Source organism: Bombina bombina, chromosome 1 (genome assembly GCF_027579735.1).
Source record: "Bombina bombina isolate aBomBom1 chromosome 1, aBomBom1.pri, whole genome shotgun sequence".
NCBI classification, from domain to species: Eukaryota; Metazoa; Chordata; class Amphibia; order Anura; family Bombinatoridae; genus Bombina; species Bombina bombina.
The window spans coordinates 445,240,872-445,266,313 of record NC_069499.1 but is presented as its reverse complement, the minus strand read 5'-3'; the positions used below and the strand labels follow the sequence as shown (position 1 = coordinate 445,266,313).

Here is a 25,442-nt window from a genome sequence, read left to right as displayed (position 1 = left end):
AGCTAATGCCACCCATATTTGAAGGAATGTTTTAATCCGCTCTACTCTTCATAAAAAAGGCAATTTAAATTTGATAATGTTTCTGCTCAGTGCTCCATCTGGTTTGTGCTGATAAGGGCATATGTCTGACGGGAATTTTCCGCTCCTCAGGCGTTTTGCAAAGCTCGCAAAAATGCTACCAGAAAAAGAATCAGGTGCAGGGATTTTATATGAAAAGAATATTCTTGTTACGTGAAAAGATAATATACATTAATTTGTGCAAATATGAGTAAATATAAACATAAAAGTACTTGGTAACCATTTGTCTAATCAAAGACATACATATAATACATAAATTGCTTGTTATCATATATTGATTATGACTGATGAAACCCTGAATTTCTTCTGACAATACATACAAATTTAAAGTGAATGTAAATTTTGATGCTAAAGTGCCCGGTTTTTAAAAATTTGATAAAAAACAGGGGCATTTTAATTCATCAAAATTTGCATTTCACTCCTTTTGTGAAAAAAAAACTTACCTTTTAATCTTGACAGCAGCTCCAGCTTCCTCCACTCATTGCAAAGCCTCTTCTCTGGTTTAAAATGAGGAATCCGGCTTCCTCCAATCACAGCATTGAATCAGACACTGATTCCACCGGGGGGAAGCCGTGATTGGAGGATGATCTATGACATCAGAAATGGCTTGTAACGACCGGAGGAAGCTGGAGCTGCTGTCAAGTTTAAAAGGTAAGGGTTTTTTTTTCACAACAGGAGTGAAATGTAAATTTTGATGAATTAAAGTGCCCCTGTTTTTAATCAAATTTTAAAAAACCCGGGCACTTGATATATAACATTGAGGGAATGAGTAACCATCCTTTTTCTTTCTACTGGTATTGAGAGTCCACAAACCTTACTCATGTGACTACATCACCTGGTCACCAGGAGTAGGCAAAAACACCCTACCAGAGCTTTACATATATCCCTCCTACTTCCCTTCCCTCCTGGTAGTTCTTTGCCTCATCAAGGAGAGGGCAAGGAAAAAACATAATTTATGTAAGAACTTACCTGATAAATTCATTTCTTTCATATTAGCAAGAGTCCATGAGCTAGTGACGTATGGGATATACATTCCTACCAGGAGGGGCAAAGTTTCCCAAACCTCAAAATGCCTATAAATACACCCCTCACCACACCCACAAATCAGTTTAACGAATAGCCAAGAAGTGGGGTGATAAGAAAAAAGTGCGAAAGCATAAAAAATAAGGAATTGGAATAATTGTGCTTTATACAAAAAAATCATAACCACCACAAAAAAGGGTGGGCCTCATGGACTCTTGCTGATATGAAAGAAATGAATTTATCAGGTAAGTTCTTACATAAATTATGTTTTCTTTCATGTAATTAGCAAGAGTCCATGAGCTAGTGAAGTATGGGATAATGACTACCCAAGATGTGGATCTTTCCACGCAAGAGTCACTAGAGAGGGAGGGATAAAATAAAGACAGCCAATTCCTGCTGAAAAATAATCCACACCCAAAATAAAGTTTAAATGAAAACATAAGCAGAAGATTCAAACTGAAACAGCTGCTATGTACTTTTCTACCAAAAACTGCTTCAGAAGAAGAAAACACATCAAAATGGTAGAATATAGAAAAAGTATGCAAAGAAGACCAAGTTGCTGCTTTGCAAATTTGATCAACCGAAGCTTCATTCCTAAACGCCCAGGAAGTAGAAACTGACCTAGTAGAATGAGCTGTAATCCTCTGAGGCGGAGTTTTACCCGACTCAACATAGGCACCATGAATAAAAGATTTCAACCAAGATGCCAAAGAAATGGCAGAAGCTTTCTGGCCTTTCTAGAACTGGAAAAGATGACAAATAGACTAGAAGTCTTTCGGAGAGTCTTAGTAGCTTCAACATAATATTTCAAAGCTCTAACAACATCCAAAGAATGCAATGATTTCTCCTTAGAATTCTTAGGATTAGGACATAATGAAGGAACCACAATTTCTCTACTAATGTTGTTGGAATTCACAACCTTAGGTAAAAATTCATAAGAAGTTCACAACACTGCCTTATCCTGATGAAAAATCAGAAAAGGAGACTCACAAGAAAGAGCAGACAATTCAGAGACTCTTCTGGCAGAAGAGATGGCCAAAAGGAACAAAACTTTCCAAGAAAGTAATTTAATGTCCAATGAATGCATAGGTTCAAACGGAGGAGCTTGAAGAGCCCCCAGAACAAAATTCAAACTCCAAGGAGGAGAAATTGACTTAATGACAGGTTTAATACGAACCAAGGCTTGTACAAAACAATGAATATCAGGAAGATTAGCAATCTTTCTGTGAAAAAGAACAGAAAGAGCAGAGATTTGACCTTTCAAGGAACTTGCGGACAAACCTTTATCTAAACCATCCTGAAGAAACTGTAAAATTCTCGGAATTCTAAAAGAATGCCAGGAAAAATGATGAGAAAGACACCAAGAAATATAAGTCTTCCAGACTCTATAATATATCTCTCTAGATACAGAATTACGAGCCTGTAACATAGTATTAATCACAGAGTCAGAGAAAACCTCTTTGACCAAGAATCAAGCGTTCAATCTCCATACCTTTAAATTTAAGGATTTGAGATCCTGATGGAAAAAAAGGACCTTGCGACAGAAGGTCTGGTCTTAACGGAAGAGTCCACGGTTGGCAAGAGGCCATCCGGACAAGATCCGCATACCAAAACCTGTGAGGCCATGCTGGAGCTATCAGCAGAACAAACTAGCATTCCTTCAGAATCTCGGAGATTACTCTTGGAAGAAGAACTAGAGGCGGAAAGATATAGGCAGGATGATACTTCCAAGGAAGTGACAATGCATCCACTGCCTCCGCCTGAGGATCCCGGGATCTGGACAGATACCTGGGAAGTTTCTTGTTTAGATGAGAAGCCATCAGATCTATTTCTGGAAGTTCCCACATTTGAACAATCTGAAGAAATACCTCTGGGTGAAGAGACCATTCGCCCGGATGCAACGTTTGGCGACTGAGATAATCCGCTTCCCAATTGTCTATTCCTGGAATATGAACCGCAGAGATTAGACAGGAGCTGGATTCTGCCCTAACCAGAATTCGAGATACTTCTTTCATAGCCAGAGGACTGTGAGTCCCTCCTTGATGATTGATGTATGCCACAGTTGTGACATTGTCTGTCTGAAAACAAATGAACGATTCTCTCTTCAGAAGAGGCCAAGACTGAAGAGCTCTGAAAATTGCACGGAGTTCCAAAATATTGATCGGTAATCTCACCTCCTGAGATTCCCAAACCCCTTGTGCTGTCAGAGACCCCCGCACAGCTCCCCAACCTGTAAGACTTGCATCTGTTGAAATTACAGTCCAGGTCGGAAGAACAAAAGAAGCCCCCTGAACTAAACGATGGTGATCTGTCCACCACGTCAGAGAGTGTCGTACAATCGGTTTTAAAGATATTAATTGAGATATCTTTGTGTAATCCCTGCACCACTGGTTCAGCATACAGAGCTGAAGAGGCCGCATGTGAAAACGAGCAAAGGGGATCGCGTCCGATGCCGCAGTCATAAGACCTAGAATTTCCATGCATAAGGCTACCGAAGGGAAAGATTGTGACTGAAGGTTTCGACAAGCTGATATCAACTTTAGATGTCTCATGTCTATCAAAGATAGAGTCATGGATACTGAATCTATCTGAAAACCTAAAAAGGTTACCTAAGTCTGAGGAATCAATGAACTTTTTGGTAAATTGATCCTCCAACCATGATGTTGAAGAAACAACACAAGTCGATTTGAATGAGATTCTGCTAAATATGAAGACTGAGCAAGTACCAAGATATCGTCCAAATAAGGAATACCACAATACCCTGTTCTCTGATTACAGACAGAAGGGCACCGAGAACCTTTGTAAAAATTCTTGGAGCTGTTGCTAGGCCAAACGGTAGAGCCACAAGCTGGTAATGCTTGTCTAGGAAAGAGAATCTCAGAAACTGATAGTGATCTGGATGAATCGGAATATGCAGATATGCATCCTGTAAATCTATTGTAGACATATAATGCCCTTGCTGAACAAAAGGCAGGATAGTCCTTACAGTTACCATTTTGAATGTTAGTATCCTTACATAACGATTCAATATTTTTAGATCCAGAACTGATCTGAAGGAATTCTCCTTCTTTGGTACAATGAAGAGATTTGAATAAAACCCCAGTCCCTGTTCCAGAACTGGAACTGGCATAATTACTCCAGCCAACTCTAGATCTGAAACACAATTCAGAAATGCTTGAGCCTTCGCTGGGTTTACTGGGACACGGGAAAAAATCTCTTTGCAGGAGGCCTTATCTTGAAGCCAATTCTGTACCCTTCTGAAACAATGTTCTGAATCCAAAGATTGTGAACGGAATTGATCCAAATTTCTTAGAAAAAACGTAATCTGCCCCCTACCAGCTGAGCTGGAATGAGGGCCGCACCTTCATGTGGACTTAGGAGCTGGCTTTGATTTTCTAAAAGGCTTGTATTTATTCCAGACTGGAGATGGTTTCCAAACTGATACCGCTCCTGAGGATGAAGGATCAGGTTTTTGTTCCTTGTTGAGACAAAAGGAATGAAAACGATCATTACCCTGGAAAGAAATGGAAAGCAGAGTAGACTTAGAAGACATAACAGCATTCCAAGTCTTAAGCCATAAAGCTCTTCTAGCTAAAATAGCTAGAGACATATACCTGACATCAACTTTAATGATATCAAAGATGGCATTACAAATAAAATTATTAGCATGTTGAAAAATAAAAATGCTATGAGAATTATGATCTGTTACTTGTTGCGCTAAAGCTTCTAACCAAAAGATGAAGCTGCAGCAACATCCACTAAAGATATAGCAGGTCTAAGAAGAATACCTGAACACAAGTAAGCTTTTCTTAGAAAGGATTCAATTTTCCTATCTAAAGGATCCTTAAGGAAGTACTATCTGCCGTAGGAATAGTACGCTTAACAAGAGTAGAGACAGCCCCATCCACTTTAGGGATTTAGTCCCAAAACTCTAATCTGTCAGATGGCACAGGATATAATTGCTTAAAAACGTTTAGAAGGAGTAAATGAATTACCCAAATTATTCCATTCCCTGGAAATTACTTCAGAAATAGCACTAGGGACAGGAAAAAACTTCTGGAATAACTACAGGAGATTTAAAAAACCTTATCTAAACGTTTAGATTTAGTATCAAGAGGACCAGAATCCTCAATTTCTAATGCAATTAGAAGTAAAGAACGAATAAATTTCATTTTAAATAAAAATGAAGATTTATCAGCATCAACCTCTGAGACAGAATCCTCTGAACCAGAAGAACCATTATCAGAATCAGAATGATGATGTTCATTTAAAAATTCATCTGAAAAATGAGAAGTTTTAAAAGACTTTTTACATTTACTAGAAGGAGGAATAACAGACATAGCCTTCTTAATGGATTTAAAAACAAAATCTCTTATGTTATCAGGAACACTCTGAGTATTAGATGTTGACAGAACAGCAACAGGTAATGTAACAGTACTTAAAGGAAATATTATCTGCATAAACAGTTTGTCATGACAAAACAGTACAAACAACAGCTGGAGGAACAGATACCATAAGTTTACAGTAGATACACTTAGCTTTGGTAGCTCCAGCCCCAGGCAGGGATATTCCAGAAGTATCTTCTGACTCAGCTTCAACGTGGGACATCTTGCAATATGTAATAGAAAAAACAACATATAAAGCAAAATTGATCAAATTCCTTAAATGACAGTTTCAGGAATGGGAAAAAAATGCTAGAGAATAAGCTTCTAGCAACCAGAAGCAAAAAATCAATGAGACTTAAATAATGTGGAGACAAAAGTGACGCCACATCCGTAACGCCGAGACTTTTGGCGCAAAAGAACGTCAAAAAATGACGCAACTTCCGGCGACACGTATGACGCCGGAAACAGAAAAACAGAATTTATGTTTACCTGATAAATTACTTTCTCCAACGGTGTGTCCGGTCCACGGCGTCATCCTTACTTGTGGGATATTCTCTTCCCCAACAGGAAATGGCAAAGAGCCCAGCAAAGCTGGTCACATGATCCCTCCTAGGCTCCGCCTTCCCCAGTCATTCGACCGACGTAAAGGAGGAATATTTGCATAGGAGAAATCATATGATACCGTGGTGACTGTAGCTAGAGAAAATAAATCATCAGACCTGATTAAAAAACCAGGGCGGGCCGTGGGCCGGACACACCGTTGGAGAAAGTAATTTATCAGGTAAACATAAATTCTGTTTTCTCCAACATAGGTGTGTCCGGTCCACGGCGTCATCCTTACTTGTGGGAACCAATACCAAAGCTTTAGGACACGGATGATGGGAGGGAGCAAATCAGGTCACCTAGATGGAAGGCACCACGGTTTGCAAAACCTTTCTCCCAAAAATAGCCTCAGAAGAAGCAAAAGTATCAAATTTGTAAAATTTGGTAAAAGTGTGCAGTGAAGACCAAGTCGCTGCCTTACATATCTGATCAACAGAAGCCTCGTTCTTGAAGGCCCATGTGGAAGCCACAGCCCTAGTGGAATGAGCTGTGATTCTTTCAGGAGGCTGCCGTCCGGCAGTCTCATAAGCCAATCTGATGATGCTTTTAAGCCAAAAAGAGAGAGAGGTAGAAGTTGCTTTTTGACCTCTCCTTTTACCAGAATAAACAACAAACAAGGAAGATGTTTGTCTGAAATCCTTTGTAGCCTCTAAATAGAACTTTAGAGCACGAACTACATCCAAATTGTGCAACAAACGTTCCTTCTTTGAAACTGGATTTGGACACAAGAAGGCACAACTATCTCCTGGTTAATAACTTTCGGAAGAAAACCAGGTTTAGTACGCAAAACCACCTTATCTGCATGGAACACCAGATAAGGAGGAGAACACTGCAGAGCAGATAACTCTGAAACTCTTCTAGCAGAAGAAATTGCAACCAAAAACAAAACTTTCCAAGATAATAACTTAATATCTACGGAATGTAAGGGTTCAAACGGAACCCCTTGAAGAACTGAAAGAACTAAATTGAGACTCCAAGGAGGAGTCAAAGGTTTGTAAACAGGCTTGATTCTAACCAGAGCCTGAACAAAAGCCTGAACATCTGGCACAGCCGCCAGCTTCTTGTGAAGTAAAACAGATAAAGCAGAAATCTGTCCCTTCAAAGAACTTGCAGATAATCCTTTCTCCAAACCCTCTTGTAGAAAGGATAGAATCTTAGGAATTTTTACCCTGTTCCATGGGAATCCTTTCGATTCGCACCAACAGATATATTTTTTCCATACTTTATGGTAAATTTTTCTAGTTACAGGTTTTCTAGCCTGAATAAGAGTATCAATGACAGAATCTGAGAACCCACGCTTTGATAAAATCAAGCGTTCAATCTCCAAGCAGTCAGTTGGAGTGATGCCAGATTCGGATGTTCGAACGGACCTTGAACAAGAAGGTCCCGTCTCAAAGGTAGCTTCCATGGTGGAGCCGAAGACATATTCACCAGGTCTGCATACCAAGTTCTGCGTGGCCACGCAGGAGCTATCAAGATCACCGAAGCCCTCTCCTGATTGATCCTGGCTACCAGCCTGGGAATGAGAGGAAACGGTGGGAACACATAAGCTAGGTTGAAGGTCCAGGGCGCTACTAGTGCATCTACTAGAGTCGCCTTGGGATCCCTGGATCTGGACCCGTAGCAAGGAACCTTGAAGTTCTGACGAGACGCCATCAGATCCATGTCTGGAATGCCCCATAATTGAGTTATTTGGGCAAAGATTTCCGGATGGAGTTCCCACTCCCCCGGATGAAATGTCTGACGACTCAGAAAATCCGCTTCCCAATTTTCCACTCCTGGGATGTGGATTGCAGACAAGTGGCAGGAGTGAAGCTCCGCCCATTGAATTACTTTGGTCACTTCTTCCATCGCCAGGGAACTCCTTGTTCCCCCCTGATGGTTGATATATGCAACAGTCGTCATGTTGTCTGATTGAAACCTTATGAATTTGGCCTTTGCTAGTTGAGGCCAAGCCTTGAGAGCATTGAATATCGCTCTCAGTTCCAGAATGTTTATCGGGAGAAGAGATTCTTCCCGAGACCATAGACCCTGAGCTTTCAGGTGTTTCCAGACCGCGCCCCAGCCCACCAGGCTGGCGTCGGTCGTTACAATGACCCACTCTGGTCTTCTGAAGCTCATCCCTTGGGACAGGTTGTCCAGGGTCAGCCACCAACGGAGTGAATCTCTGGTCCTCTGATCTACTTGGATCGTCGGGGACAAATCTGTATAATCCCCATTCCACTGTCTGAGCATGCACAGTTGTAATGGTCTTAGATGAATTCGCGCAAAAGGAACTATGTCCATTGCCGCAACCATCAAACCTATTACTTCCATGCACTGCGCTATGGAAGGAAGAAGAACAGAATGAAGTACTTGACAAGAGCTTAGAAGTTTTGATTTTCTGGCTTCTGTCAGAAAAATCTTCATTTCCAAGGAGTCTATTATTGTTCCCAAGAAGGGAACTCTTGTTGACGGGAATAGAGAACTTTTTTCTACGTTCACTTTCCACCCGTGAGATCTGAGAAAGGCTAGGACAATGTCCGTATGAGCCTTTGCTTGTGGCAGAGACGACGCTTGAATCAGTATGTCGTCCAAGTAGGGTACTACTGCAATGCCCCTTGGCCTTAGCACCGCTAGAAGGGACCCTAGTACCTTTGTGAAAATTCTTGGAGCAGTGGCTAGTCCGAATGGAAGTGCCACAAACTGGTAATGCTTGTCCAGAAAGGCGAATCTTAGGAACCGATGATGTTCCTTGTGGATAGGAATATGTAGATACGCATCCTTTAAATCCACCGTGGTCATGAATTGACCTTCCTGGATGGTAGGAAGAATTGTCCGAATGGTTTCCATCTTGAACGATGGGACCTTGAGAAATTTGTTTAGGATCTTGAGATCCAAAATTGGCCTGAATGTTCCCTCTTTTTTGGGAACTATGAACAGATTGGAGTAAAACCCCATCCCTTGTTCTCCTAATGGAACAGGATGAATCACTCCCATTTTTAACAGGTCTTCTACACAATGTAAGAATGCCTGTCTTTTTATTTGGTCTGAAGACAATTGAGACCTGTGGAACCTTCCCCTTGGGGGTAGTTCCTTGAATTCCAGGAGATAACCTTGAGAAACTATTTCTAGCGCCCAAGGATCCTGAACATCTCTTGCCCAAGACTGAGCGAAGAGAGAGAGTCTGCCCCCCACCAGATCCGGTCCCGGATCGGGGGCCAGCATCTCATGCTGTCTTAGTAGCGGTAGCGGGCTTCTTGGCCTGCTTACCTTTGTTCCAGCCTTGCATCGGTCTCCAGGCTGGCTTGGTTTGAGAAGAATTACCCTCTTGCTTAGAGGATGTAGAATTTGAGGCTGGTCCGTTTCTGCGAAAGGGACGAAAATTTGTTTTATTTTTAGCCTTAAAAGACCTATCCTGAGGAAGGGCGTGGCCCTTTCCCCCAGTGATGTCTGAAATAATCTCTTTTAAGTCAGGGCCAAACAGCGTTTTCCCCTTGAAAGGGATGTTAAGCAATCTGTTCTTGGAGGACACATCCGCTGACCAAGACTTCAGCCAAAGCGCTCTGCGCGCCACAATAGCAAAACCTGAATTTTTCGCCGCTAATCTAGCTAACTGTAAAGTGGCGTCTAAGGTAAAAGAGTTAGCCAACTTAAGTGCTTGAACTCTGTCCATAACCTCCTCATAAGAAGATGCTTGATTGAGCGACTTTTCTAGTTCCTCGAACCAGAAACACGCTGCTGTAGTGACAGGAACAATGCATGAAATTGGTTGTAGAAGGTAACATCTTTTTAAGCAAACCCTCTAATTTTTTATCCATAGGATCTTTGAAAGCACAACTATCTTCTATAGGGATAGTGGTGCGTTTGTTTAGAGTAGAAACCGCCCCCTCGACCTTGGGGACTGTCTGCCATAAGTCCTTCCTGGGGTCGACCATAGGAAATAATTTCTTAAATATAGGGGGAGGGACAAAAGGTATGCCGGGCCTTTCCCATTCTTTATTTACAATGTCCGCCACCCGCTTGGGTATAGGAAAAGCTTCGGGGGGCACCGGGACCTCTAGGAACCTGTCCATCTTACATAATTTCTCTGGAATGACCAAATTGTCACAATCATCCAGAGTAGATAACACCTCCTTAAGCAGAGCGCGGAGATGTTCCAATTTAAATTTAAATGTAATAACGTCAGGTTCAGCTTGTTGAGAAATTTTTCCTGAATCTGAAATTTCTCCCTCAGACAAAACCTCCCTAGCCCCTTCAGACTGGTGTAAGGGCATGTCAGAAGCATTATCATCAGCGTCCTCATGCTCTTCAGTATCTAAAACAGAGCAGTCGCGCTTTCGCTGATAAGTGGGCATTTTGGCTAAAATGTTTTTAATAGAATTATCCATTACAGCCGTTAATTGTTGCATAGTAAGGAGGATTGGCGCACTAGATGCACTAGGGGCCTCCTGAGTGGGCAAGACTGGTGTAGACATAGGAGGAGATGATGCAGTACCATGCTTACTCCCCTCACTTAAGGAATCATTTTGGGCAACATTATTATCAGTGGCATCACATTCATCACATATATTTAAATGGATAGGAACCTTGGCTTCCGAACATACAGAACATCGTCTATCTGATAGTTCAGACATGTTAATAGGCATAAACTTGATAACAAAGCACAAAAAACGTTTTAAAATAAAACCGTTACTGTCTCTTTAAATTTTAAACTGAACACACTTTTTTACTGAATATACGCAAAAGTATGAAGGAAATGTTCAAAATACACCAAAATTTCACCACAGTGTCATAACGCCTTAAAAATATTGCACACCAAATTTGAAAGCTTTAACTCTAAAAATAACGGAACCGGAGCCGTTTTTACATTTAACCCCTATACAGTCCCTGGTATCTGCTTTGCTGAGACCCAACCAAGCCCAGAGGGGAATACGATACCAAATTACGCCTTCAATAAGCTTTTTCAGTGGATCTGAGCTCCTCACACATGCATCTGCATGCCTTGCTTCTCAAAAACAACTGCGCATTAGTGGCGCGAAAATGAGGCTCTGCCTATGACTAGAAAAGGCCCCCAGTGAAAAAGGTGTCCAATACAGTGCCTGCCGTTTTTTTAACAAAATTCCCAAGATTAAAATAACTCTCCAAAGTTATAAACCATTAAATATGCTTATAAAGTAATCGTTTTGGCCCAGAAAAATGTCTACCAGTCTTTAAAGCCCTTGTGAAGCCCTTTTATTCTTATATTGAAAATTAAGAAAATGGCTTACCGGATCCCATAGGGAAAATGACAGCTTCCAGCATTACCAAGTCTTGTTAGAAATGTGTCATACCTCAAGCAGCCAAAGTCTGCTCACTGTTTCCCCCAACTGAAGTTAATTCCTCTCAACAGTCCTGTGTGGAAACAGCCATCGATTTTAGTAACGGTTGCTAAAATCATTTTCCTCTTACAAACAGAAATCTTCATCTCTTTTCTGTTTCAGAGTAAATAGTACATACCAGCACTATTTTAAAATAACAAACTCTTGATAGAAGAATAAAAACTACATTTAAACACCAAAAAACTCTGAGCCATCTCCGTGGAGATGTTGCCTGTGCAACGGCAAAGAGAATGACTGGGGAAGGCGGAGCCTAGGAGGGATCATGTGACCAGCTTTGCTGGGCTCTTTGCCATTTCCTGTTGGGGAAGAGAATATCCCACAAGTAAGGATGACGCCGTGGACCGGACACACCTATGTTGGAGAAATAATTTTTGTGCCAAAAAAGTCCGCGCCAAGAATGACGCAATAAAATGAAGCATTTTCAGCCCCCGCGAGCCTAACAGCCCACAGGGAAAGTCAAATTTTTAAGGTAAGAAAAAAATGAATTATTCATATGCATTATCCCAAATATGAAACAGACTGTCTGAAATAAGGAATGTTGAACATCCTGAGTCAAGGCAAATAAATGTTTGAATACATATATTTAGAACTTTATATAAAAAGTGCCCAACCATAGCTTAGAGTGTCACAGAAAATAAGAATTATTTACCCCAGGACACTCATCTACATGTAGTAGAAAGCCAAACCAGTACTGAAACGAGAATCAGCAGAGGAAATGGTATATATAAGAGTATATCGTCGATCTGAAAAGGGAGGTAAGAGATGAATCTCTACGACCGATAACAGAGAACCTATGAAATAGACCCCGTAGAAGGAGATCACTGCATTCAAATAGGCAATACTCTCCTGACATCCCTCTGACATTCACTGCACGCTGAGAGGAAAACCGGGCTCCAACCTGCTGCGGAGCGCATATCAACGTAGAATCTAGCACAAACTTACTTCACCACCTCCATAGGAGGCAAAGTTTGTAAAACTGATTTGTGGGTGTGGTGAGGGGTGTATTTATAGGCATTTTGAGGTTTGGGAAACTTTGCCCCTCCTGGTAGGAATGTATATCCCATACGTCACTAGCTCATGGACTCTTGCTAATTACATGAAAGAAAGAGGTGTTAAGATATTCTTAGTTTTCTTGTATTTACCCTCAGTGGACAGCTCTCAGAAGAGAGGGGGCACAGAAGGTCACTGGTGTCACTGGGAAGTTCCCAAATCTCCTCCATTGCTGACCAAATGTAGGTACTTCCAGTCATGTATCCTCAGATTGTCAGTGGCAATACAGGATTGTATGCATGAGCTGCACAGGATTAACTGTAAATACATATATGGAAACACAGATCCTGTTTTACTTTATCCGACTGTGGATTTACATGGACTTTAAGACCTTATGTCCTAGTGGGACCAAAAGGAGATCCTAATTGTGATTAGGAAATTAGTATCAGTGAAGCATCCTATCCCCATTCCCCCTTACCTCCTAGTAGGATCGCAGGGGACAGGTGTGTACCGCCTTTATTAAGGATATGTTGGTGTCTTGTTTGCACATTTCTTGTTTGCTCTGTTTTATGTTGGGTACAGAATTGGTTTGACCGTTCCATGTGACTACCCAGCGTACCGATCACGTTTCATGAACGGTACACTACAGGAGTGGATGGTCGTTGGTCGAGGGGGGGGGGGGGGGGGGGGTGTTGCCAGGCCATTATCATGGCTGGTGAGTGGGGAGGGAGTTATGTTGCTTATCGCGACACTGGGGAGATTGGCGCAGGCCTTGACCCCTCCGTTCAGCTTGCAGAGCATGCAGCATTCGGAGATGCTGGGCTCACTTGAGAGAATAGAGTCTAGCCAAATCTTTCTGCAGCACTGGAGGTCTCTTCTCAGGAGGGGCTAAAACACTCTGCCAGAGCTCCAGACAGAGTAGTGTGAGTTTTATATCAGCCGGTACATACAGATTGGGTTTACTTTCATTTTTGGTAAAATATTTTTTTTTTTTTTTTTTTACGGTTTTCTGCATTTTCTTTCACAATGGAGCAAACTGGGATGGCAGAATATGCTCCTATATTATCAGAGGAGACAGCTATAGAAGTGATTGTAAGTCCTCCTGCCCAATTATGCAGTGCATGCTTAACTATAGTTCTGCAGTCTCATTCATCATCCCATATTACTCAGGGTACTTTGTAACCTATCAGTTATACTATCTAACCAGGAAAAATCTTCAAAAGGGTTTAAAACTTCTTTGCAAATTGCAGTTTCTGATGCTTTGTACTCTTTGCCACCTCCAAGTAAACACAAGCGTAAGGTTAAGCATTGTGTTTCAGATAAATTAGGCTCTGCTTTTATTTCTGCAAACTCTGTTGTTCAGTCTCCAGGAACTGATTTAGAAGGGTTATCTTCTACCTCAGATGGTGAGGTTTCTGCTGATGCTTCTTCTTCAGAGTCAGATAAGGAACCAGAGGAGGTCACTTTTCAATTTAAAATAGAACTTCTGCATTTTCTTTTAAAAGTCGTCTTGAAAAATCTTGGAGATCAGGATTATAAGCCTGCTGAAGACAAACCTGTGCATAAATTATAACATAATTTATGTAAGAACTTACCTGATAAATTCATTTCTTTCATATTAGCAAGAGTCCATGAGCTAGTGACGTATGGGATATACATTCCTACCAGGAGGGGCAAAGTTTCCCAAACCTCAAAATGCCTATAAATACACCCCTCACCACACCCACAATTCAGTTTAACGAATAGCCAAGAAGTGGGGTGATAAAAAAGTGCGAAAGCATATAAAATAAGGAATTGGAATAATTGTGCTTTATACAAAATCATAACCACCACAAAAAAAGGGCGGGCCTCATGGACTCTTGCTAATATGAAAGAAATGAATTTATCAGGTAAGTTCTTACATAAATTATGTTTTCTTTCATGTAATTAGCAAGAGTCCATGAGCTAGTGACGTATGGGATAATGATTACCCAAGATGTGGATCTTTCCACACAAGAGTCACTAGAGAGGGAGGGATAAAATAAAGACAGCCAATTCCTGCTGAAAATAATCCACACCCAAAATAAAGTTTAATGAAAAACATAAGCAGAAGATTCAAACTGAAACCGCTGCCTGAAGTACTTTTCTACCAAAAACTGCTTCAGAAGAAGAAAATACATCAAAATGGTAGAATTTGGTAAAAGTATGCAAAGAGGACCAAGTTGCCGCTTTGCAAATCTGATCAACCGAAGCTTCATTCCTAAACGCCCAGGAAGTAGAAACTGACCTAGTAGAATGAGCTGTAATCCTCTGAGGCGGAGTTTTACCCGACTCAACATAGGCAAGATGAATTAAAGATTTCAACCAAGATGCCAAAGAAACGGCAGAAGCTTTCTGGCCTTTTCTAGAACCGGAAAAGATAACAAATAGACTAGAAGTCTTTCGGAAAGACTTAGTAGCTTCAACATAATATTTCAAAGCTCTAACAACATCCAAAGAATGCAACGATTTCTCCTTAGAATTCTTAGGATTAGGACATAATGAAGGAACCACAATTTCTCTACTAATGTTGTTGGAATTCACAACTTTAGGTAAAAATTCAAAAGAAGTTCGCAACACCGCCTTATCCTGATGAAAAATAAGAAAAGGAGACTCACAAGAAAGAGCAGATAATTCAGAAACTCTTCTGGCAGAAGAGATGGCCAAAAGGAACAACACTTTCCAAGAAAGCAATTTAATGTCCAATGAATGCATAGGCTCAAACGGAGGAGCTTGAAGAGCTCCCAGAACCAAATTCAAACTCCAAGGAGGAGAAATTGACTTAATGACAGGTTTTATACGAACCAAAGCTTGTACAAAACAACGAATATCAGGAAGAATAGCAATCTTTCTGTGAAAAAGAACAGAAAGAGCAGAGATTTGTCCTTTCAAGGAACTTGCGGACAAACCGTTATCTAAACCATCCTGAAGAAACTGTAAAATTCTCGGTATTCTAAAAGAATGCCAAGAAAAATTATGAGAAAGACACCAAGAAATATAAGTCTTCCAGACTCTATAATATATCTCCCTAGATACAGATTTACGAGCCTGTAACATAGTATTAATCACAGAGTCAGAGAAACCTCTTTGACCAAGAATCAAGCGTTCAATCTCCATACCTTTAAATTTAAGGATTTCAGATCCTGATGGAAAAAAGGACCTTGTGACAGAAGGTCTGGTCTTAACGGAAGAGTCCACGGTTGGCAAGAGGCCATCCGGACAAGATCCGCATACCAAAACCTGTGAGGCCATGCCGGAGCTACCAGCAGAACAAACGAGCATTCCTTCAGAATCTTGGAGATTACTCTTGGAAGAAGAACTAGAGGCGGAAAGATATAGGCAGGATGATACTTCCAAGGAAGTGATAATGCATCCACTGCCTCCGCCTGAGGATCCCGGGATCTGGACAGATATCTGGGAAGTTTCTTGTTTAGATGAGACGCCATCAGATCTATTTCTGGAAGTTCCCACATTTGAACAATCTGAAGAAATACCTCTGGGTGAAGAGACCATTCGCCCGGATGCAACGTTTGGCGACTGAGATAATCCGCTTCCCAATTGTCTATACCTGGGATATGAACCACAGAGATTAGACAGGAGCTGGATTCCGCCCAAACCAAAATTCGAGATACTTCTTTCATAGCCAGAGGACTGTGAGTCCCTCCTTGATGATTGATGTATGCCACAGTTGTGACATTGTCTGTCTGAAAACAAATGAACGATTCTCTCTTCAGAAGAGGCCAAAACTGAAGGGCTCTGAAAATTGCACAGAGTTCCAAAATATTGATCGGTAATCTCACCTCCTGAGATTCCCAAACTCCTTGTGCCGTCAGAGATCCCCACACAGCTCCCCAACCTGTGAGACTTGCATCTGTTGAAATTACAGTCCAGGTCGGAAGCACAAAAGAAGCCCCCTGAATTAAACGATGGTGATCTGTCCACCACGTTAGAGAGTGTCGAACAATCGGTTTTAAAGATATTAATTGAGATATCTTTGTGTAATCCTTACACCATTGATTCAGCATACAGAGCTGAAGAGGTCGCATGTGAAAACGAGCAAAGGGGATCGCGTCCGATGCAGCAGTCATAAGACCTAGAATTTCCATGCATAAGGCTACCGAAGGGAATGATTGTAACTGAAGGTTTCGACAAGCTGAAATCAATTTTAGACGTCTCTTGTCTGTTAAAGACAGAGTCATGGACACTGAATCTATCTGGAAACCCAGAAAGGTTACCCTTGTCTGAGGAATCAATGAACTTTTTGGTAAATTGATCCTCCAACCATGATCTTGAAGAAACAACACAAGTCGATTCGTATGAAATTCTGCTAAATGTAAAGACTGAGCAAGTACCAAGATATCGTCCAAATAAGGAAATACCACAATACCCTGTTCTCTGATTACAGACAGAAGGGCACCGAGAACCTTTGTAAAAATTCTTGGAGCTGTAGCTAGGCCAAACGGCAGAGCCACAAACTGGTAATGCTTGTCCAGAAAAGAGAATCTCAGGAACTGATAATGATCTGGATGAATCGGAATATGCAGATATGCATCCTGTAAATCTATTGTGGACATATAATGCCCTTGCTGAACAAAAGGCAAGATAGTCCTTACAGTTACCATCTTGAACGTTGGTATCCTTACATAACGATTCAATATTTTTAGATCCAGAACTGGTCTGAAGGAATTCTCCTTCTTTGGTACAATGAAGAGATTTGAATAAAACCCCATCCCCTGTTCCGGAACTGGAACTGGCATAATTACTCCAGCCAACTCTAGATCTGAAACACAATTCAGAAATGCTTGAGCTTTCACTGGATTTACTGGGACACGGGAAAGAAAAAATCTCTTTGCAGGAGGTCTCATCTTGAAACCAATTCTGTACCCTTCTGAAACAATGTTCTGAATCCAAAGATTGTGAACAGAATTGATCCAAATTTCTTTGAAAAAACGTAACCTGCCCCCTACCAGCTGAGCTGGAATGAGGGCCGCACCTTCATGTGGACTTAGAAGCAGGCTTTGCCTTTCTAGCAGGCTTGGATGTATTCCAGACTGGAGAAGGTTTCCAAACTGAAACTGCTCCTGAGGATGAAGGATCAGGCTTTTGTTCTTTGTTGAAACGAAAGGAACGAAAACGATTATTAGCCCTGTTTTTACCCTTAGATTTTTTATCCTGTGGTAAAAAAGTTCCTTTCCCACCAGTAACAGTTGAAATAACAGAATCCAACTGAGAACCAAATAATTTGTTACCCTGGAAAGAAATGGAAAGTAGAGTTGATTTAGAAGCCATATCAGCATTCCAAGTCTTAAGCCATAAAGCTCTTCTAGCTAAAATAGCTAGAGACATAAACCTGACATCAACTCTGATAATATCAAAAATGGCATCACAGATAAAATTATTAGCATGCTGCAGAAGAATAATAATATCATGAGAATCATGATCTGTTACTTGTTGCGCTAAAGTTTCCAACCAAAAAGTTGAAGCTGCAGCAACATCAGCCAATGATATAGCAGGTCTAAGAAGATTACCTGAACACAGATAAGCTTTTCTTAGAAAGGATTCAATTTTCCTATCTAAAGGATCCTTAAACGAAGTACCATCTGACGTAGGAATAGTAGTACGTTTAGCAAGGGTAGAAATAGCCCCATCAACTTTAGGGATTTTGTCCCATAATTCTAATCTGTCAGACGGCACAGGATATAATTGCTTAAAACGTTTAGAAGGAGTAAATGAATTACCCAATTTATCCCATTCCTTGGAAATTACTGCAGAAATAGCATTAGGAACAGGAAAAACTTCTGGAATAACCACAGGAGATTTAAATACCTTATCTAAACGTTTAGAATTAGTATCAAGAGGACCAGAATCCTCTATTTCTAAAGCAATTAGTACTTCTTTAAGTAAAGAACGAATAAATTCCATTTTAAATAAATATGAAGATTTATCAGCATCAATCTCTGAGACAGAATCCTCTGAACCAGAAGAGTCATCAGAATCAGAATGATGATGTTCATTTAAAAATTCATCTGTAGGGAGAGAAGTTTTAAAAGATTTTTTACGTTTACTAGAAGGAGAAATAACAGACATAGCCTTCTTGATGGATTCAGAAACAAAATCTCTTATGTTATCAGGAACATTCTGCACCTTAGATGTTGAAAGAACTGCAACAGGCAATGGTACTTTACTAAAGGAAATATTATCTGCATTAACAAGTTTGTCATGACAATTAATACAAACAACAGCCGGAGGAATAGCTACCAAAAGTTTACAGCAGATACACTTAGCTTTGGTAGATCCAGCACTAGACAGCAATTTTCCTGTAGTATCTTCTGACTCAGATGCAACGTGAGACATCTTGCAATATGTAAGAGAAAAAACAACATATAAAGCAAAATTGATCAAATTCCTTAAATGACAGTTTCAGGAATGGGAAAAAATGCCAAAGAACAAGCTTCTAGCAACCAGAAGCAATGAAAAATGAGACTTAAATAATGTGGAGACAAAAGCGACGCCCATATTTTTTAGCGCCAAATAAGACGCCCACATTATTTGGCGCCTAAATGCTTTTGGCGCCAAAAATGACGCCACATCCGGAACGCCGACATTTTTGGCGCAAAATAACGTCAAAAAATGACGCATCTTCCGGCGACACGTATGACGCCGGAAACGGAAAAGATTTTTTGCGCCAAAAAAGTCCGCGCCAAGAATGACGCAATAAAATGAAGCATTTTCAGCCCCCGCGAGCCTAACAGCCCACAGGGAAAAAAAGAGTCAAATTTTTGAAGGTAAGAAAAAATTATTAATTCAAATGCATTATCCCAAATATGAACCTGACTGTCTGAAAAATAAGGAATGTTGAACATTCTGAGTCAAGGCAAATAAATGTTTGAATACATATATTTAGAACTTTATAAACAAAGTGCCCAACCATAGCTTAGAGTGTCACAGAAAATAAGATTTACTTACCCCAGGACACTCATCTACATGTTTGTAGAAAGCCAAACCAGTACAGAAACGAGAATCAGCAGAGGTAATGGTATATATAAGAGTATATCGTCGATCTGAAAAGGGAGGTAAGAGATGAATCTCTACGACCGATAACAGAGAACCTATGAAATAGACCCCGTAGAAGGAGATCACTGCATTCAAATAGGCAATACTCTCCTCACATCCCTCTGACATTCACTGCACGCTGAGAGGAAAACCGGGCTCCAACTTGCTGCGGAGCGCATATCAACGTAGAATCTAGCACAAACTTACTTCACCACCTCCATCGGAGGCAAAGTTTGTAAAACTGAATTGTGGGTGTGGTGAGGGGTGTATTTATAGGCATTTTGAGGTTTGGGAAACTTTGCCCCTCCTGGTAGGAATGTATATCCCATACGTCACTAGCTCATGGACTCTTGCTAATTACATGAAAGAAATATCTTTTTTAAGACCCAGGTCTCATTCTCCTAAATCCTTTCCTGTTCCTTCTTTGATTGCTGAAATTATTACTAAGGAATGGGATAAGACAGGGGTTCCGTTTACTCCAGAAGCAATGTTTAAAAAGCTTTTTCTGATTGCTGAGACTAGCGTGTAATTGTGGGGTACTATTCCTAAGGTGAATGGTGCTATCTACACATGAGCTAAGAGGATCATTATTCATTTGGAAGATCATTCAGATCTTTCTGAAAAGATACATTTTGGATCAATTCTCCAGACAGTCTCTAAAATGGTGGATATATTCTAATCCAGTTTCTATAGGCATGCGTTTTCTTAATCCAACATGGAAAATTATCACTACGGATGCCAACCTATTAGGATGTGGTGCCATCTGGGGTCTTCTGAGAACCCAGGGTGTTTGGTCTCCTCAGGAGGCTTTGCTACCAATAAATATTTTGGAATGCTGTACAGTACAAGCATGGCCATGAACCAATCATTCCCTTTTATCCGATTCAAATCAAACAATCTCACCACAGTGGCGAATATCAACCATCAACAAGGAGTTCCCTAGCCATGCAGGAGGTATCTCACATTCTGTCTTGGGCGGAAAGGTATCAGTGTACTATATCAGTAATTCATATTCCAGAAGTGGACAATTGGGAAGCAGACTAAGTCATCTGACTCTTCATTCAGGAGAATGGTGTCTCAATAAGGAAGTTTTCGATCAAATCATGAAGATATGGGGGAGACCAGACATAGATCTCATGGCTTCTCGTCTGAATCACAAGTTACCGAGAAATGGTTCGAGATCAAGGGATTCTCAGGCGGAGCGGATAGATGCATTGACAGCTCCATGGTAGTACAATCTAATATACTTGTTTCCTCCGACTGTTCTTCTCCCTTGTGTGGTAGCACATCTTAAGGAGGACCAGGTACCAACTATTCTGATTGCGCCTTCATGGCCTCACAGGATCTGGTATGTGGATCTGGTGAGGATGTCCAGCACACCTCCTTGGTGTCTACCTCTGAGATGAGACCTGCTGTCTAAAGGTCCATTCTTTTATCAAAACCCTATAATCTCTCAACCTAACTGCATGGAGATTTCTCCAAGAGCTTTCTCTGATCCGCTCATTGATACTTTAATACAGACCCGTAAGCCTGACACTAGAAATATTTATTTTCTTTAAATATTTTTTATTATGTTTTTTCACAACATGAATACAGTAAAAAAACATAATTTATGTAAGAACTTACCTGATAAATTCATTTCTTTCATATTAGCAAGAGTCCATGAGCTAGTGACGTATGGGATGTACATTCCTACCAGGAGGGGCAAAGTTTCCCAAACCTCAAAATGCCTATAAATACACCCCTCACCACACCCACAAATCAGTTTAACGCATAGCCAAGAAGTGGGGTGATAAGAAAAAAGTGTGAAAGCATAAAAAATAAGGAATTGGAATAATTGTGCTTTATACAAAAAAATCATAACCACCACAAAAAGGGTGGGCCTCATGGACTCTTGCTAATATGAAAGAAATGAATTTATCAGGTAAGTTCTTACATAAATTATGTTTTCTTTCATGTAATTAGCAAGAGTCCATGAGCTAGTGACGTATGGGATAATGACTACCCAAGATGTGGATCTTCCACGCAAGAGTCACTAGAGAGGGAGGGATAAAATAAAGACAGCCAATTCCGCTGAAAATAATCCACACCCAAAATAAAGTTTAAATCTTATAATGAAAAAACATAATTTATGTAAGAACTTACCTGATAAATTCATTTCTTTCATATTAGCAAGAGTCCATGAGCTAGTGACGCATGGGATATACATTCCTACCAGGAGGGGCAAAGTTTCCCAAACCTTAAAATGCCTATAAATACACCCCTCACCACACCCACAATTCAGTTTAACGAATAGCCAAGAAGTGGGGTGATAAGAAAAAAGTGCGAAAGCATATAAAATAAGGAATTGGAATAATTGTGCTTTATACAAAAAAATCAAAACCACCACAAAAAAGGGCGGGCCTCATGGACTCTTGCTAATATGAAAGAAATTAATTTATCAGGTAAGTTCTTACATAAATTATGTTTTCTTTCATGTAATTAGCAAGAGTCCATGAGCTAGTGACGTATGGGATAATGATTACCCAAGATGTGGATCTTTCCACGCAAGAGTCACTAGAGAGGGAGGGATAAAATAAAGACAGCCAATTCCTGCTGAAAATAATCCACACCCAGAATAAAATTTTAATGAAAAAACATAAGCAGAAGATTCAAACTGAAAACACTGCCTGAAGTACGCTTCTACCAAAAACTGCTTCAAAAGAAGAAAACACATCAAAATGGTAGAATTTAGTAAAATTATGCAAAGAGGACCAAGTTGCTGCTTTGCAAATCTGATCAACCGAAGCTTCATTCCTAAACGCCCAGGAAGTAGAACTGACCTAGTAGAATGAGCTGTAATCCTTTGAGGCGGCGTGTTACCCGACTCGACATAGGCATGATGAAATAAAGATTTCAACCAAGATGCCAAAGAAATGGCAGAAGCTTTCTGGCCTTTTCTAGAACCGGAAAAGATGACAAATAGACTAGAAGTCTTTCGGAAAGACTTAGTAGCATCAACATAATATTACAAAGCTCTAACAGCATCCAAAGAATGCAATGATTTCTCCTTAGAATTCATAGGATCAGGACATAATGAAGGAACCACAATTTCTCTACTAATGTTGTTAGAATTCACAACCTTAGGTAAACAATTCAAAAGAAGTTCGCAGCACCGCCTTATCCTGATGCAAAATCAGAAAAGGAGACTCACAAAAAAGAGTAGATAATTCAGAGACTCTTCTGGCAGAAGAGATGGCCAAAAGAAACAAAAACTTTCCAAGAAAGTAATATAACGACCAAAGAATGCATGGGTTCAAAAGGAGGAGCTTGAAGAGCCCCCAGAACCAAATTCAAACTCCAAGGAGCAGAAATTGACTTAAAGACAGGTTTTATACGAACCAAAGGTTGTACAAAACAATAAATATCAGGAAGATTAGCAAACCTTCTGTGAAAAAGAACAGAAAGAGCAGAGATTTGTCTTTCAAGGAACTTGCGGACAAACCTTTATCTAAACCATCCTGAAGAAACTGTAAAATTCTCGGTATTCAAAAAGAATGCCAAGAAAAAAGATGAGAAAGACACTAAGAAATATAAGTCTTCCAGACTCTATAATATATCTCTCTAGATACAAATTTACGAGCCTGTCACATAGTATCAATCACAGAGTCAGAGAAACCTCTTTGACCAAGAATCAAGCGTTCAAACTCCATACCTTAAAATTAAGGTTTTGAGACAGAAAGACTGGTCTTAACGGAAGAGTCCACAGCTGGCAAGAGGCCATCCGGACAAGATCCGCATACCAAAACCTGTGAGGCCATGCTGGAGCTACCAGCAGGACAAACGAGCATTCCTTTAGAATATTGGAGAATACCCTTGGAAGAAGAACTAGAGGCGGAAAGATATAGGCAGGATGACACTTGTAAGGAAGAAAATAATGCATCCACTGCCTCCGCCCGAGGATCCCGGGATCCGGACAGATACCAGGGAAGTTTCTTGTTTAGATGAGAAGCCATCAGATCTATTTCTGGGAGTTCCCACATTGAACAATCTGAGGAAATACCTCTGGGTGAAGAGACCATTTGCCCAGGTGCAACGTTTGGTGACTGAGATAATCCGCTTTCCAATTGTCCATACCTGGGATATGAACCGCAGAGATTAGACAGGAGCTGGATTCCGCCCAAACCAAAATTCGAGATACTTCTTTCATAACCAGAGGACTGTGAGTCCCTCCTTGATGATTGATTTATGCCACAGTTGTGACATTGTCTATCTGAAAACAAATTTACAACTCTCTCTTCAGAAGAGGCCAAGACTGGAAAGCTCTGAAAATTGCACGGAGTTCCAAAATATTGATCGGAAATCTCACCTCCTGAGATTCCCAAACCCCTTGTGCCGTCAGATACCCCCACACAGCTCCCCAACCTGTAAGACTTGCATCTGTTGAGATTATAGTCCAGGTTGGAAGAACAAGAAGCCCCCTGAACTAAACAATGGTGATCTGTCCACCATGTCAGAGAGTGTCGTATAATCGGTTTAAAGATATTAATTGAGATATCTTTGAGTAATCCCTGCACCATTGGTTCAGCATACAGAGCTGAAGAGGTCACATGTGAAAACGAGCAAAGGAGATCGCATCTGATGCGGCAGTCCTAAGACCTAAAATTTCCATGCATAAGGCTACCAAAGGGAATGATTGTGACTGAAGGTTTTGACAAGCTGATATCAATGTTAAACTTCTCTTGTCTGACAAGGACAGAGTCATAGACACTGAATCTATCTAGAAACCTAAAAAGGTTACCCTTGTCTGAGGAATCAATGAACTGATTGGTAAATTGAACCTCCAACCATGAACTTGAAGAAACAACACAAGTCGATTCGTATGAGATTCTTCGAAAATGAGAAGACTGAGCAAATACCAAGATATCGTCCAAATAAGGAAATAGCAAAACCCTGTTCTCTGATTACAGAAAGAAGGGCACCGAGAACCTTTGAAAAAAATTCTTGGAACTGAGGCTAGGCCAAACGGTAGAGCCAAAAAACTGGTAATGCTTGTCTAAAAAGAGAATCTCAGACACTAAAAGTGATCTGGATGAATCGGAATATGCAGATACACATCCTGTAAATCTATTGTAGACATATAATGCCCTTGCTAAACAAAAAGCAGGATAGTCCAACAGTAACCATCTTGAATGTTGGTATCCTTACATAACGATTCAATATTGATAGATCCGGAACTGGTCTGAAGGAATTGACCTTCTTTGGTACAATGAAGAGATAAAATAAAACCCCAGCCCCTGTTCCAGAACTGGAACTGGCATAATTACTCCAACCAACTCTAGATCTGAAACACATTTCAGAAATGCTGAGCCTTTGCTGTGTTAACTGGGACACGGGAAAGAAAAAAATCTCTTAGCAGGAGGCCTTAACTTGAAGCCAATTCTGTACCTTTCTGAAACAATGTTCTGAAACCAGAGATTGAGAACGGAATTGATCCAAATTTCTTTGAAGAAAACGTAATCTGCCCCATACCAGCTGAGCTGGAATAAGGGCCGCACCTTCATGGGTACTTAGGAGCTGGCTATAGATTTCTATAAGGCTTGGATATATTCCAAACTGGAAATAGTTTCCAAACTGATACCGCTCCTGAGGATGAAGGATCAGGCTTTTGTTCCTTGTTGTGAGGAAAGGAACGAAAAAGACTATTAGACCTAAATTTACCTTAGATTTTTTATCCTTTGGTAAAAAAGTTCACTTCCTTCCAGAAACAATTGAGATAATAAATTAATACCCTGGAAAGAAAGGGAAAGCAAAGTTGACTTAGAAGACATATCAGCATTCCAAGTTTAATCCATAAAGCTTTTCTAGCTAAAATAGCTAGAGACATATACCTGACATCAACTCTAATGATATCAAAAGATGGTATCACCAATAAAATTATTAGCATGTTATA

The 25,442-nt window shown here is 40.5% G+C and overlaps 1 protein-coding gene across 1 annotated transcript in view; it reads right to left on the bottom strand.

The window, feature by feature from the left end:
• The window catches only part of UBR3 (ubiquitin protein ligase E3 component n-recognin 3), a 1,090,259-nt gene that overhangs the window by 243,644 nt on the left and 821,173 nt on the right, over positions 1–25,442 (bottom strand).